Consider the following 14,218-nt stretch of genomic DNA (forward strand, 5'->3'; position numbering starts at 1 on the left):
TTACAGGAAACACAAACGACAGATAAAGAAGAATAAATAAGACTATTACGAGTTCTGTCATTTGGATTTGTTTATTTGATGTTATTACATTAATTTATATTTATTGCCATTTTTTGCATTTTGGTTTCATTCTGTGATGTGTGTAGTATTTTTTCTATTGTATTTTTTATAGTTTTTTTCTTTTATTTATTCTTTCTCTCTTTGTCTATATATTATGCATAGGCCTTTCATGTTTTACATGTGGGGGCAGCAGCCTCCATCATTATCCTTCCCAAGGCCAAATTATAGTGAATTGATCAATGCAAAAGAAGCCACACCCCTTAGAATAAGCCCCACCCACCATCTTGTTTGCAGGTGGAATAAAGTTTTTTTTTTATGGCCAACAATTGCCATTGGGGCGATTTGGAAATTCTCCCCTTTGTGTCATCACAAACATTCCTTTTGCTTAATTTAAAGAGAACCCGTCATGCAAAATAACCCCCCTAAACTAAATATATTTTCAGAAACTGCCATTAGAGAGCATTGCCTCTATCCCTTCATTGTCCCTCTACATGCCTGTAAACCTAAGCAATGAGGTCCTAAAGCTGTATGCAAATGACCTGTGAAATGTCCAATGAAGCATTAGCATATTCAAGCTGTCCACTCTATTCATGAGTGGGAGGCACAGCCACACCCCCAGTGCATGACTGACAGCCTGTATAATGATGTGAGGCTGTATAATGATGTGCTTCCTGGTGCTGGCGCCCCCTGCAGCCTGTGTGTGCATGTGTGTGTATAGGAGAGATACAGCAGCTCCAGGCAGCCATGTTACAGCAGAACATGTCAGATTCATGTGTAGCTGATGTCTGTGTCTCACACCTGTATATTAGGAGGATGCAGCCTGTGTGTGCATGTGTGTGTGTATAGGAGAGATACAGCAGCTCCAGGCAGCCATGTTACAGCAGAACATGTCAGATTCCTGTGTAGCTGATGTCTGTGTCTCCCACCTGTATATTAGGAGGATGCAGCCTATGTGTGCATGTGTGTGTGTTTAGGAGAGATACAGCAGCTTCAGGCAGCCATGTTACAGCAGAACATGTCAGATTCATGTGTAGCTGATGTCTGTGTCTCTCACCTGTATATTAGGAGGATGCAGCCTGTGTGTGTGTGCATGTGTGTGTGTATAGGAGAGATACAGCAGCTCCAGGCAGCCATGTTACAGCAGAACATGTCAGATTCATGTGTAGCTGATGTCTGTGTCTCTCATCTGTGTATTAGGAGGATGCAGCATGTCAGCAGATGCAGCACACACACCAGCCATGCTTTACTATACATTACACACAGACATGAGCAGGGGGAGGAGAGGGGAGGGGGAACAGGGGTGACATCACTGCCTCTGACCATGTGACCAGCCTCATTTACATGATAAAGAATAGATGATTTTACAATGAATAATGTATGAAATAACTAGATAAAGGCTGGGATGGGATCTTTGTGAGCTGCTCCAACAGGTAGAGGTGACAGGACAAATGACACAGATCTGATGACAGGTGTCCTTTAAGTTGGAAGAAGTTTTCATTACAGTCACTGAGATATTGACTGACGCTTCCTGTTCTGTTGAGATCACTTTTCAGGAATCATCTCATTTTTGTCAAAGGCAGGACGGCAATGACAGGTATCTTAAATATAATGGGGTCGGTGATGTCACGGATCAGCATTCCTCCCCCTCCCTGCACAATGACCCCAGCAAGGTCACAGAGCATGCCCACAACACAAGTCCAGAATACTGGTACCCCTAGACAATATGACTACCGTAAAGCAAATCTGTGAATGTTGTAAAACCTAGAACTCAGTACAGATTATATTGAGGTCAATGAGGTACAAATCCCCCTTCAGTGAGCTCCCCCTAGTGGTAGCTATAGGTAGCCATTATCCTATCATCTATTATTGCATTGCAGAGGACTTGGAGCTCGGTATCAGAAATATAAAGCTACTATAGAAATATATGAAGAAATTAATCAGCACAACCAAATGTATTACAAATATTACAGAAATTTTGCTTACACTGTAACTGTACAGAGAATATCCTGCGGCTCCAGGTGTTATTCTAGCCAGGGAGTGCAGCAGGTATATCACCGTTAACCCCTTCAGCATGTTCGTACAAGCAATATTAACCCCCTATATTCCCCCTAGTCATAGATCCCTATATGTCTTTGACTTCCCAGGGTGCATTGCTGTATGTGTTAACTACTAGTGCAGACATCCTGAGCTCGGAGAAGTTTTGCAGAAGTGGAATGTTTCTGTCTTACGCTGCATTAATCTTGTCTTGGAGAAAAATATGTTTTTCTACAGATGTGGAGCACGCGCTGATACACTGCAAAACACATCCAGAGGAGACGAGAAATCCAGGGCACAAAACACCACTTACAGGGTATGTATACCTTTGCAATCCATGTCAACGCTGTCCCCAATTGAAATGGCTGATAACTGAGGGTAATAGATGTTATCCCCCCTGTACAGTCTCCTCTCCTCAGGATGAAATGGCTGATAACAGAGAGTAATAGATTCTATCCCCCTGTAGAGTCTCCTCTGCCCAGGATAGAATGGCTGATAACAGAGAGTAATAGATTGTACCCCCCTGTACAGTTTCCTCTCCCCGGCATGAAATGACTGATAACAGAGAGTAATAGATTGTATCCCCCTGTACAGTCTCCTCTCCCCAGGATGTAATGGCTGATAACAGAGAGTAATAGATTGTATCCCCCTGTACAGTCTCCTCTCCCCAGGATGGAATGGCTGATAACAGAGAGTAATAGGTTGTATCCCCTGTACAGTCTCCTCTCTCCAGGATGTAATGGCTGATAACAGAGAGTAATAGATTGTATCCCCCTGTACAGTCTCCTCTCCCCAGGATGTAATGGCTGATAACAGAGAGTAATAGATTGTATCCCCCCTGTACAGTCTCCTCTCCCCTGGATGAAATGGCTGATAACAGAGAGTAATAGATTGTATCCCCCTGTACAGTCTCCTCTCCCCAGGATGAAATGGCTGATAACAGAGAGTAATAGATTGTATCCCCCTGTACAGTCACCTCTCCCCAGGATGAAATGGCTGATAACAGAGAGTAATAGATTGTATCCCCCTGTACAGTCACCTCTCCCCAGGATGTAATGGCTGATAACAGAGAGTAATAGATTGTATCCCCCTGTACAGTCACCTCTCCCCAGGATGAAATGGCTGATAACAGAGAGTAATAGAGTGTATCCCCCTGTACAGTCTCCTCTCCCCAGGATGTAATGGCTGATAACAGAGAGTAATAGATTGTATCCCCTGTACAGTCTCCTCTCCCCAGGATGTAATGGCTGATAACAGAGAGTAATAGATTGTATCCCCCTGTACAGTCACCTCTCCCCGGGATGTAATGGCTGATAACAGAGAGTAATAGATTCTATCCCCCTGTAGAGTCTCCTCTCCCCAGGATGGAATGGCCGATAACAGAGAGAAATAGATTCTATCCCCCTGTAGAGTCTCCTCTGCCCAGGATGTAATGGCTGATAATAGAGAGTAATAGATTGTATCCCCCTGTACAGTCTCCTCTCCCCAGGATGTAATGGCTGATAACAGAGAGTAATAGATTGTACCCCCCTGTACAGTTTCCTCTCCCCGGCATGAAATGACTGATAACAGAGAGTAATAGAGTGTATCTCCACTGTACAGTCTCGTCTCCCCAGGATGAAATGGCTGATAACAGAGAGTAATAGATTGTATCCCCCTGTACAGTCTCCTCTCCCCAGGATGAAATGGCTGATAACAGAGAGTAATAGATTGTATCCCCCTGTACAGTCTCCTCTCCCCAGGATGAAATGGCTGATAACAGAGAGTAATAGATTGTATCCCCCCCTGTACAGTCTCCTCTCCCCAGGATGGAATGGCTGATAACAGAGAGTAATAGATTGTATCCCCCCTGTACAGTCTCCTCTCCCCAGGATGTAATGGCTGATAACAGAGAGTAATAGATTGTATCCCCCCTGTACAGTCTCCTCTCCCCAGGATGTAATGGCTGATAACAGAGAGTAATAGATTGTATCCCCCCTGTACAGTCTCCTCTCCCCGGGGTGTAATGGCTGATAACAGAGAGTAATAGGTTGTATCCCCTGTACAGTCTCCTCTCCCCAGGATGAAATGGCTGATAACAGAGAGTAATAGATTGTATCCCCCTGTACAGTCTCCTCTCTCCAGGATGAAATGGCTGATAACAGAGAGTAATAGATTGTATCCCCCTGTACAGTCTCCTCTCCCCAGGATGAAATGGCTGATAACAGAGAGTAATAGAGTGTATTCCCCTATACAGTCTCCTCTCCCCAGGATGGAATGGCTGATAACAGAGAGTAATAGGTTGTATCCCCTGTACAGTCTCCTCTCTCCAGGATGTAATGGCTGATAACAGAGAGTAATAGATTGTATCCCCTGTACAGTCTCCTCTCTCCAGGATGAAATGGCTGATAACAGAGAGTAATAGATTGTATCCTCCTGTACAGTCTCCTCTGCCCAGGATGGAATGGCTGATAACAGAGAGTAATAGATTGTATCCCCCCTGTACAGTCTCCTCTCCCCAGGATGTAATGGCTGATAACAGAGAGTAATAGATTGTACCCCCCTGTACAGTTTCCTCTCCCCGGCATGAAATGACTGATAACAGAGAGTAATAGAGTGTATCTCCACTGTACAGTCTCTTCTCCCCAGGATGAAATGGCTGATAACAGAGAGTAATAGATTGTATCCCCCTGTACAGTCTCCTCTCCCCAGGATGAAATGGCTGATAACAGAGAGTAATAGATTGTATCCCCCTGTACAGTCACCTCTCCCCAGGATGGAATGGCTGATAACAGAGAGTAATAGATTGTATCCCCTGTACAGTCTCCTCTCCCCAGGATGAAATGGCTGATAACAGAGAGTAATAGATTGTATCCCCCCTGTACAGTCTCCTCTCCCCAGGATGTAATGGCTGATAACAGAGAGTAATAGATTGTATCCCCCTGTACAGTCTCCTCTCCCCAGGATGTAATGGCTGATAACAGAGAGTAATAGATTGTATCCCCCCCTGTACAGTCTCCTCTCCCCAGGATGAAAGGGCTGATAACGGAGAGTAATAGATTGTATCCCCCTGTACAGTCTCCTCTCCCCGGGATGTAATGGCTGATAACAGAGAGTAATAGATTGTATCCCCCCTGTACAGTCTCCTCTCCCCGGGGTGTAATGGCTGATAACAGAGAGTAATAGATTGTATCCCCCCTGTACAGTCACCTCTCCCCAGGATGTAATGGCTGATAACAGAGAGTAATAGATTGTATCCCCCCTGTACAGTCACCTCTCCCCAGGATGAAAGGGCTGATAACAGAGAGTAATAGATTGTATCCCCCTGTACAGTCTCCTCTCCCCAGGATGTAATGGCTGATAACAGAGAGTAATAGATTGTATCCCCCCTGTACAGTCACCTCTCCCCGGGGTGTAATGGCTGATAACAGAGAGTAATAGGTTGTATCCCCTGTACAGTCTCCTCTCCCCAGGATGGAATGGCTGATAACAGAGAGTAATAGATTGTATCCACTGTACAGTCTCGTCTCCCCAGGATGTAATGGCTGATAACAGAGAGTAATAGATTGTATCCCCCTGTACAGTCTCCTCTCCCCAGGATGTAATGGCTGATAACAGAGAGTAATAGATTGTATCCACTGTACAGTCTCCTCTCCCCAGGATGTAATGGCTGATAACAGAGAGTAATACATTGTTTCCCCCCTGTACAGTCTCCTCTCCCCAGGATGTAATGGCTGATAACAGAGAGTAATAGATTGTATCCCCTGTACAGTCTCCTCTCTCCAGGATGAAATGGCTGATAACAGAGAGTAATAGGTTGTATCCCCTGTACAGTCTCCTCTCTCCGGGATGGAATGGCTGATAACAGAGAGTAATAGATTGTATCCCCCTGTACAGTCTCCTCTCTCCAGGATGTAATGGCTGATAACAGAGAGTAATAGATTGTATCCCCCCCTGTACAGTTTCCTCTCCCCAGGATGTAATGGCTGATAACAGAGAGTAATAGATTGTATCCCGCTGTACAGTCACCTCTCCCCAGGATGTAATGGCTGATAACAGAGAGTAATAGCTTGTATCCCCCTGTACAGTCTCCTCTCCCCAGGATGTAACGGCTGATAACAGAGAGTAGTAGATTGTATCCCCTGTACAGTCTCCTCTCTCCAGGATGTAATGGCTGATAACAGAGAGTAATAGATTGTATCCCCTGTACAGTCTCCTCTCCCCAGGATGTAATGGCTGATAACAGAGAGTAATAGATTGTATCCCCCTGTACAGTCTCCTCTCCCCGGGATGAAATGGCTGATAACAGAGAGTAATAGATTGTATCCCCCCTGTACAGTCTCCTCTCCCCAGGATGTAATGGCTGATAACAGAGAGTAATAGATTGTATCCCACCTGTACAGTCTCCTCTCCCCAGGATGTAATGGCTGATAACAGAGAGTAATAGATTGTATCCCCCTGTACAGTCTCCTCTCCCCGGGATGAAATGGCTGATAACAGAGAGTAATAGATTGTATCCCCCCTGTACAGTCTCCTCTCCCCAGGATGTAATGGCTGATAACAGAGAGTAATAGGTTGTATCCCCTGTACAGTCTCCTCTCTCCAGGATGAAATGGCTGATAACAGAGAGTAATAGAGTGTATCCCCTTGTACAGTTTCCTCTCACTAGGATGGAATGGCTGATAACAGAGAGTAATACATTGTTTCCCCCCTGTACAATCACCGCCCCCCAGGATGAAATGGCTGATAACAGAGAGTAATAGATTGTATCCCCCCTGTACAGTCTCCTCTCCCCAGGATGTAATGGCTGATAACAGAGAGTAATAGATTGTATCCCCCTGTACAGTCTCCTCTCCCCGGGATGAAATGGCTGATAACAGAGAGTAATAGAGTGTATCCCCCCTGTACAGTCTCCTCTCCCCAGGATGTAATGGCTGATAACAGAGAGTAATAGGTTGTATCCCCCTGTACAGTCTCCTCTCTCCAGGATGAAATGGCTGATAACAGAGAGTAATAGATTGTATCCCCCTGTACAGTCTCCTCTCCCCAGGATGTAATGGCTGATAACAGAGAGTAATAGATTGTATCCCCCCCTGTACAGTCTCCTCTCCCCAGGATGTAATGGCTGATAACAGAGAGTAATAGATTGTATCCCACCTGTATAGTCTCCTCTCCCCAGGATGAAATGGCTGATAACAGAGAGTAATAGATTGTATCCCCCCTCTCCCCGGGATGTAATGGCTGATAACAGAGAGTAATAGATTGTATCCCCTGTACAGTCTCCTCTCCCCAGGATGAAATGGCTGATAACAGAGAGTAATAGATTGTATCCCCCTGTACAGTCACCTCTCCCCAGGATGAAATGGCTGATAACAGAGAGTAATAGATTGTATCCCCCTGTACAGTCTCCTCTCCCCAGGATGTAATGGCTGATAACAGAGAGTAATAGATTGTATCCCCCTGTACAGTCTCCTCTCCCCAGGATGAAATGGCTGATAACAGAGAGTAATAGATTGTATCCCCCTGTACAGTCTCCTCTCCCCAGGATGTAATGGCTGATAACAGAGAGTAATAGATTGTATCCTCCTGTACAGTCTCCTCTCCCAGGGATGTAATGGCTGATAACAGAGAGTAATAGATTGTATCCCTTCTGTACAGTCTCCTCTCCCCAGGATGTAATGGCTGATAACAGAGAGTAATAGATTGTATCCCCTGTACAGTCTCCTCTCTCCAGGATGTAATGGCTGATAAAAGAGAGTAATAGGTTGTATCCCCTGTACAGTCTCCTCTCTCCAGGATGAAATGGCTGATAACAGAGAGTAATAGATTGTATCCCCCTGTACAGTCTCCTCTCTCCAGGATGAAATGGCTGATAACAGAGAGTAATAGAGTGTATCCCCTTGTACAGTTTCCTCTCACTAGGATGGAATGGCTGATAACAGAGAGTAATAGATTGTATCCCCCTGTACAGTCTCCTCTCTCCAGGATGAAATGGCTGATAACAGAGAGTAATAGAGTGTATCCCCTTGTACAGTTTCCTCTCACTAGGATGGAATGGCTGATAACAGAGAGTAATAGATTGTATCCCCCCTGTACAGTCTCCTCTCCCCAGGATGTAATGGCTGATAACAGAGAGTAATAGATTGTATCCCCCTGTACAGTCTCCTCTCCCCAGGATGAAATGGCTGATAACAGAGAATAATAGATTGTATCCCCCTGTACAGTCTCCTCTCCCCAGGATGTAATGGCTGATAACAGAGAGTAATAGATTGTATCCTCCTGTACAGTCTCCTCTCCCCGGGATGTAATGGCTGATAACAGAGAGTAATAGATTGTATCCTCCTGTACAGTCTCCTCTCCCCAGGATGTAATGGCTGATAACAGAGAGTAATAGATTGTATCCCCCTGTACAGTCTCCTCTCCCCAGGATGAAATGGCTGATAACAGAGAGTAATAGGTTGTATCCCCTGTACAGTCTCCTCTCTCCAGGATGAAATGGCTGATAACAGAGAGTAATAGATTGTATCCCCCTGTACAGTCTCCTCTCTCCAGGATGAAATGGCTGATAACAGAGAGTAATAGAGTGTATCCCCTTGTACAGTTTCCTCTCACTAGGATGGAATGGCTGATAACAGAGAGTAATAGAGTGTATCCCCTTGTACAGTTTCCTTTCACTAGGATGGAATGGCTGATAACAGAGAGTAATACATTGTTTCCCCCCTGTACAATCACCGCCCCCCAGGATGAAATGGCTGATAACAGAGAGTAATAGATTGTATCCCCCCTGTACAGTCTCCTCTCCCCAGGATGAAAGGGCTGATAACAGAGAGTAATAGATTGTATCCCCCCTGTACAGTCACCTCTCCCCAGGATGAAAGGGCTGATAACAGAGAGTAATAGATTGTATCCCCCTGTACAGTCTCCTCTCCCCGGGGTGTAATGGCTGATAACAGAGAGTAATAGATTGTATCCCCCTGTACAGTCTCCTCTCCCCAGGATGAAATGGCTGATAACAGAGAGTAATAGGTTGTATCCCCTGTACAGTCTCCTCTCTCCAGGATGAAATGGCTGATAACAGAGAGTAATAGATTGTATCCCCCTGTACAGTCTCCTCTCTCCAGGATGAAATGGCTGATAACAGAGAGTAATAGATTGTATCCCCCTGTACAGTCTCCTCTCCCCAGGATGGAATGGCTGATAACAGAGAGTAATAGAGTGTACCCCCCTGTACAGTCACCTCTCCCCAGGATGTAATGGCTGATAACAGAGAGTAATAGATTGTATCCCCTTGTACAGTTTCCTCTCACTAGGATGGAATGGCTGATAACAGAGAGTAATAGATTGTATCCCCCTGTACAGTCTCCTCTCCCCAGGATGTAATGGCTGATAACAGAGAGTAATAGATTGTATCCCCCTGTACAGTCTCCTCTCCCCAGGATGTAATGGCTGATAACAGAGAGTAATAGGTTGTATCCCCTGTACAGTCTCCTCTCTCCAGGATGAAATGGCTGATAACAGAGAGTAATAGATTGTATCCCCCTGTACAGTCTCCTCTCCCCGGGATGAAATGGCTGATAACAGAGAGTAATAGATTGTATCCCCCCTGTACAGTCTCCTCTCCCCAGGATGTAATGGCTGATAACAGAGAGTAATAGATTGTATCCCCTGTACAGTCTCCTCTCTCCAGGATGAAATGGCTGATAACAGAGAGTAATAGAGTGTATCCCCTTGTACAGTTTCCTCTCACTAGGATGGAATGGCTGATAACAGAGAGTAATACATTGTTTCCCCCCTGTACAATCACCGCCCCCCAGTATGAAATGGCTGATAACAGAGGCCAATAGATTGTATTGCACAGTAAATGATCAGTCCCGTGTTACAGCCGGCTGGTGGCGCCCCCTGTATGTAGATGAGTGTGTGATCCCTGGGGGGGTCTGGCGGAGCCCCCTGTCCTTTGTATGGAGCAGTCTCCTCCTCCTCTGTACAGCTGGGACCTGCAGAGCATCTCTCCCGGCTCAGGAGAAAGCGGCTGCAGCGCCTGTCACACCTCCTGTCTGTACACACCGGAGCCCGGAGCTGGGGGGCACAGGGGGGACAGCTGCCCCGGACCATGCCCAGCACCCACAGCGCCCCCACCAGGTGATGGCAGACGCCTTTGTCTCAGACAGATGATTGTGTCTCCTCCAGTGACTGCAACCCCCTGCTCCGACTACACCTGGTATATACTGTGTGTATATATATGTGTGTATTGTCTACATGTATGTGTGTGTACTGTGTATATATGTGTGTGTACTGTGTGAATGTGTGTATTGTCTACATGTGTGTGTGTACTGTGTGTATATATTTGTATACTGTATATATATGTGTGTGTACTGTGTGTATATTTGTGTGTATTTTCTACATGTATGTGTGTGTATATTGTGTGTATATGTATAGTGCTGTATATACTGTATAATGCAGCTGTTTACATGTGTATAATTGTGTGTTACACTGCAGACATGTATAGATTGTTTATGTTAGTGTGTATACTGTATACATATGTATATATGCTGTATAGATGTGCTTACAGTGTATAGATGTGTACAATGTTTGTGTATATACCGCAGACATATGTGTATACTGTGTGTATATGGTATAACAGCCGTCATCTCCCCCCACACAGGAATAATATCAGAGGAGACAGGGGATCCCCAGTGCTATAGGGGGGGAATCACTGACATACAGAGGTGTGTGATACTGTGTCTTGGGGGTGTATCTAATCCTATCATGGGGGATACTGTCTCTTGGGGGTGTATCTAATCCTATCCTGTGTGATAATGTCTCCCGGGAGTGTATCTAATCCTGGCATGTGTGATACCGTCTGCTGACGGTGTCCTGTGTGATACTGCCTGCTGAGCTGTGTATCTAATCCTATCCTGTGTGATACTGTCTGCTGAGCTGTGTATCTAATCCTATCATGTGTGATACTGGCTGCTGAGCTGTGTATCTAATCCTATCCTGTGTGATACTGACTGCTGAGCTGTGTATCTAATCCTATCCTGTGTGATACTGTCTGCTGAGCTGTGTATCTAATCCTATCATGTGTGATACTGGCTGCTGAGCTGTGTATCTAATCCTGTCCTGTGTGATACTGACTGCTGAGCTGTGTATCTAATCCTATCCTGTGTGATACTGTCTGCTGAGCTGTGTATCTAATCCCATCCTGTGTGATACTGTCTGCTGAGCTGTGTATCTAATCCTGTTATGTGTAATACTGGCTGCTGAGCTGTGCATCTAATCCCATCCTGTGTGATACTGTCTGCTGAGCTGTATCTAATCCTATCCTGTGTGATACAGTCTGCTGAGCTATGTATCTAATCCTATCCTGTGTGATACTGCCGTATGAGCTGTGTATCTAATCCTATCCTGTGTGATACTGTCTGCTGAGCTGTGTATCTAATCCTATCCTGTGTGATACTGTGCTGAGCTGTGCATCTAATCGTATCCTGTGTGATACTGTCTGCTGAGCTGTGTATCTAATCCTATCCTATGTGATACTGTCTGCTGAGCTGTGTATCTAATCCTATCCTGTGTGATACTGTCTGCTGAGCTGTGTATCTAATCCTATCCTGTGTGATACTGTCTGCTGAGTTGTATATCTAATCCTCTCCCGTGTGATACTGTCTGCTGAGCTGTGTATCTAATCCCATCCTGTGTGATACTGGCTGCTGAGCTGTGTATCTAATCCTCTCATGTTTCATGTGTGATACCGTCTACTCCTTCTGGGCAGTTTATGTATCTAAGCCTGTCTAGTATAATATTGTGGACTGAGCTGTGTGTTTAATCCTATAATATGTGATACTGTCTGCTGAGCTGTGTATCTAATCCTCTCCTGTGTGATACTGGCTGCTGAGCTGTGTATCTAATCCTATCCTGTGTGATACTGTCTGCTGAGCTGTGTATCCAATCCTCTCCTGTGTGATACTGTCTGCTGAGCTGTGTATCTAATCCTCTCCTGTGTGATACTGGCTGCTGAGCTGTGTATCTAATCCTATCCTGTGTGATACGGTCTGCTGAGCTGTGTATCTAATCCTATCCTGTGTGATACTGTCTGCTGAGCTGTGTATCTAATCCTATCCTGTGTGATACTGTCTGAGCTGTGTATCTAATCCCATCCTGTGTGATACTGTCTGAGCTGTGTATCTAATCCTATCCTGTGTGATACTGTCTGAGCTGTGTATCTAATCCTATGCTGTGTGATACTGTCTGCTGAGCTGTGTATCTAATCCTATCCTGTGTGATACTGTCTGAGCTGTGTATCTAATCCTATCCTGTGTGATACTGTCTGAGCTGTGTATCTAATCCTATCCTGTGTGATACTGTCTGCTGAGCTGTGTATCTAATCCTATCCTGTGTGATACTGTCTGAGCTGTGTATCTAATCCTATCCTGTGTGATACAGTCTGCTGAGCTGTGTATCTAATCCTATCCTGTGTGATACTGCCTGCTGAGCTGTGTATCCACTCCTCTCCTGTGTGATACTGTCTGCTGAGCTGTGTATCTAATCCTATCCTGTGTGATACTGTCTGAGCTGTGTATCTAATCCTATCCTGTGTGATACTGTCTGAGCTGTGTATCTAATCCTATCCTGTGTGATACTGTCTGCTGAGCTGTGTATCTAATCATATCCTGTGTGATACTGTCTGCTGAGCTGTGTATCTAATCCTATCCTGTGTGATACTGCCTGCTGAGCTGTGTATCCACTCCTCTCCTGTGTGATACTGTCTGCTGAGCTGTGTATCTAATCCTATCCTGTGTGATACTGTCTGAGCTGTGTATCTAATCCTATCCTGTGTGATACTGTCTGAGCTGTGTATCTAATCCTATCCTGTGTGATAATCCCTTTTACTCTGACCCTGGATCTGCGGATTATAAAACGTGTCCTGATGCCAATAGACATAATTGGAGACAGTCAGTAAGTTTGTTGACCCCATAACTTTACATGACAAGCTCTATAGACGATTATCCACATGTATACTCCGTTCTGCTACATCATCTGTATGTGACTACATAAGTCTGTACAGCCCAGAATGTCTCCACGCGGCCTCGGAATACTGTAGGTCTTACCTTTACATGAACTCTCCGCCTCAGCTACATTTATAACCCCCTCTTGGCGGCGGCGGCCACACTGCGTTTCGTTTCAAACATCCAACTTCCCTTTTGGCCATTTTCCCATCAAAATCATAAACCACATGTGTCTGAGCGGCGCGGTGTGTGTGACAGATCCTATTGTTCCATATGACTGTCTGTACCCTGTAATGTAATATTATACTTGTATATGTCCCCTATGATTTGTACAGCGCTACGGAATATGATGGCGCTATATAAATACAGATAATTATTATTAATGACCAGTGTCCCTCCAAAGATCTTCTATTGGGTTCACGCATGGGTGGGATCCAAGTCCGCCCCGTTGCACCATAAAAAAAAATCCCACCTAATCTAATAAACAATTACAATAATTAAAATGCACTTAATATTAACCCCTTGCCGCACCACAAACGTTCCCCGATATCATGGTGCGCCATCGACTGTGTAAAGAGTGATTAGATCAATAGGACAATCCCCCTATACTGCAAAACAATGGTGTATGTTAGGATCAATCAGACCCCCTAGGGTTTAAGTACCATAGGGGCTCCAAAAATAATGTAGAAAAATGTAAGCAAAAAATAATAACAAAAAAAAAAATTAATAAATTCGTAAAAGTTCATATCATCCCCCTTTCCTTAAAACTGGTATCAAAATAAAGAAATGAAATCCTGAACATGTTAGGTATCGCCAAAATTTCCCCGATCTATTAAAAGTATAAAAACGGTTATTCCGTAACGGAAAATAGCCCCCAAATGTCAGAATCGCCACTTTTTTGCCAATTTTGCAACACATTTCATTTAAAGTGATTGAAAGCTCTTTCCGTTCCCAAATTGGTATCGATGAAAACGTCAGCTCATCCCGCAAAAAACAACACCTCACTCAGCTCCGTACACCGAAGTATGAAAAAGTAATAAGCCCCAGAATAGGGCTTTGGCACACTGTAGCCAAAAGTCACATTGCACCCACACAGTAGCCAAAAGTCACATTGCACCCACACAGTAGCCAAAAGTCACATT

The 14,218-nt window shown here is 44.8% G+C and overlaps 1 protein-coding gene across 4 annotated transcripts in view; it reads left to right on the plus strand.

Moving 5' to 3' along the window:
* The first annotated feature begins 2,173 nt into the window (after window positions 1–2,173).
* The window catches only part of KLHL35 (kelch like family member 35), a 37,162-nt gene continuing 25,117 nt past the window's right edge, over window positions 2,174–14,218 (plus strand). The window contains exon 1 of one of the 4 annotated variants that reach the window (XM_072133897.1): window positions 2,174–2,410. The gene's annotated coding sequence lies outside the window, so the exon portion shown is untranslated. Of the gene's footprint in view, window positions 2,411–10,008; window positions 10,292–14,218 lie in introns of those variants that run through there. The other 3 variants (XM_072133895.1, XM_072133896.1, XM_072133898.1) reach the window with 3 other exon arrangements.

Source organism: Engystomops pustulosus, chromosome 2 (assembly GCF_040894005.1).
Source record: "Engystomops pustulosus chromosome 2, aEngPut4.maternal, whole genome shotgun sequence".
NCBI lineage: Eukaryota > Metazoa > Chordata > Amphibia > Anura > Leptodactylidae > Engystomops > Engystomops pustulosus.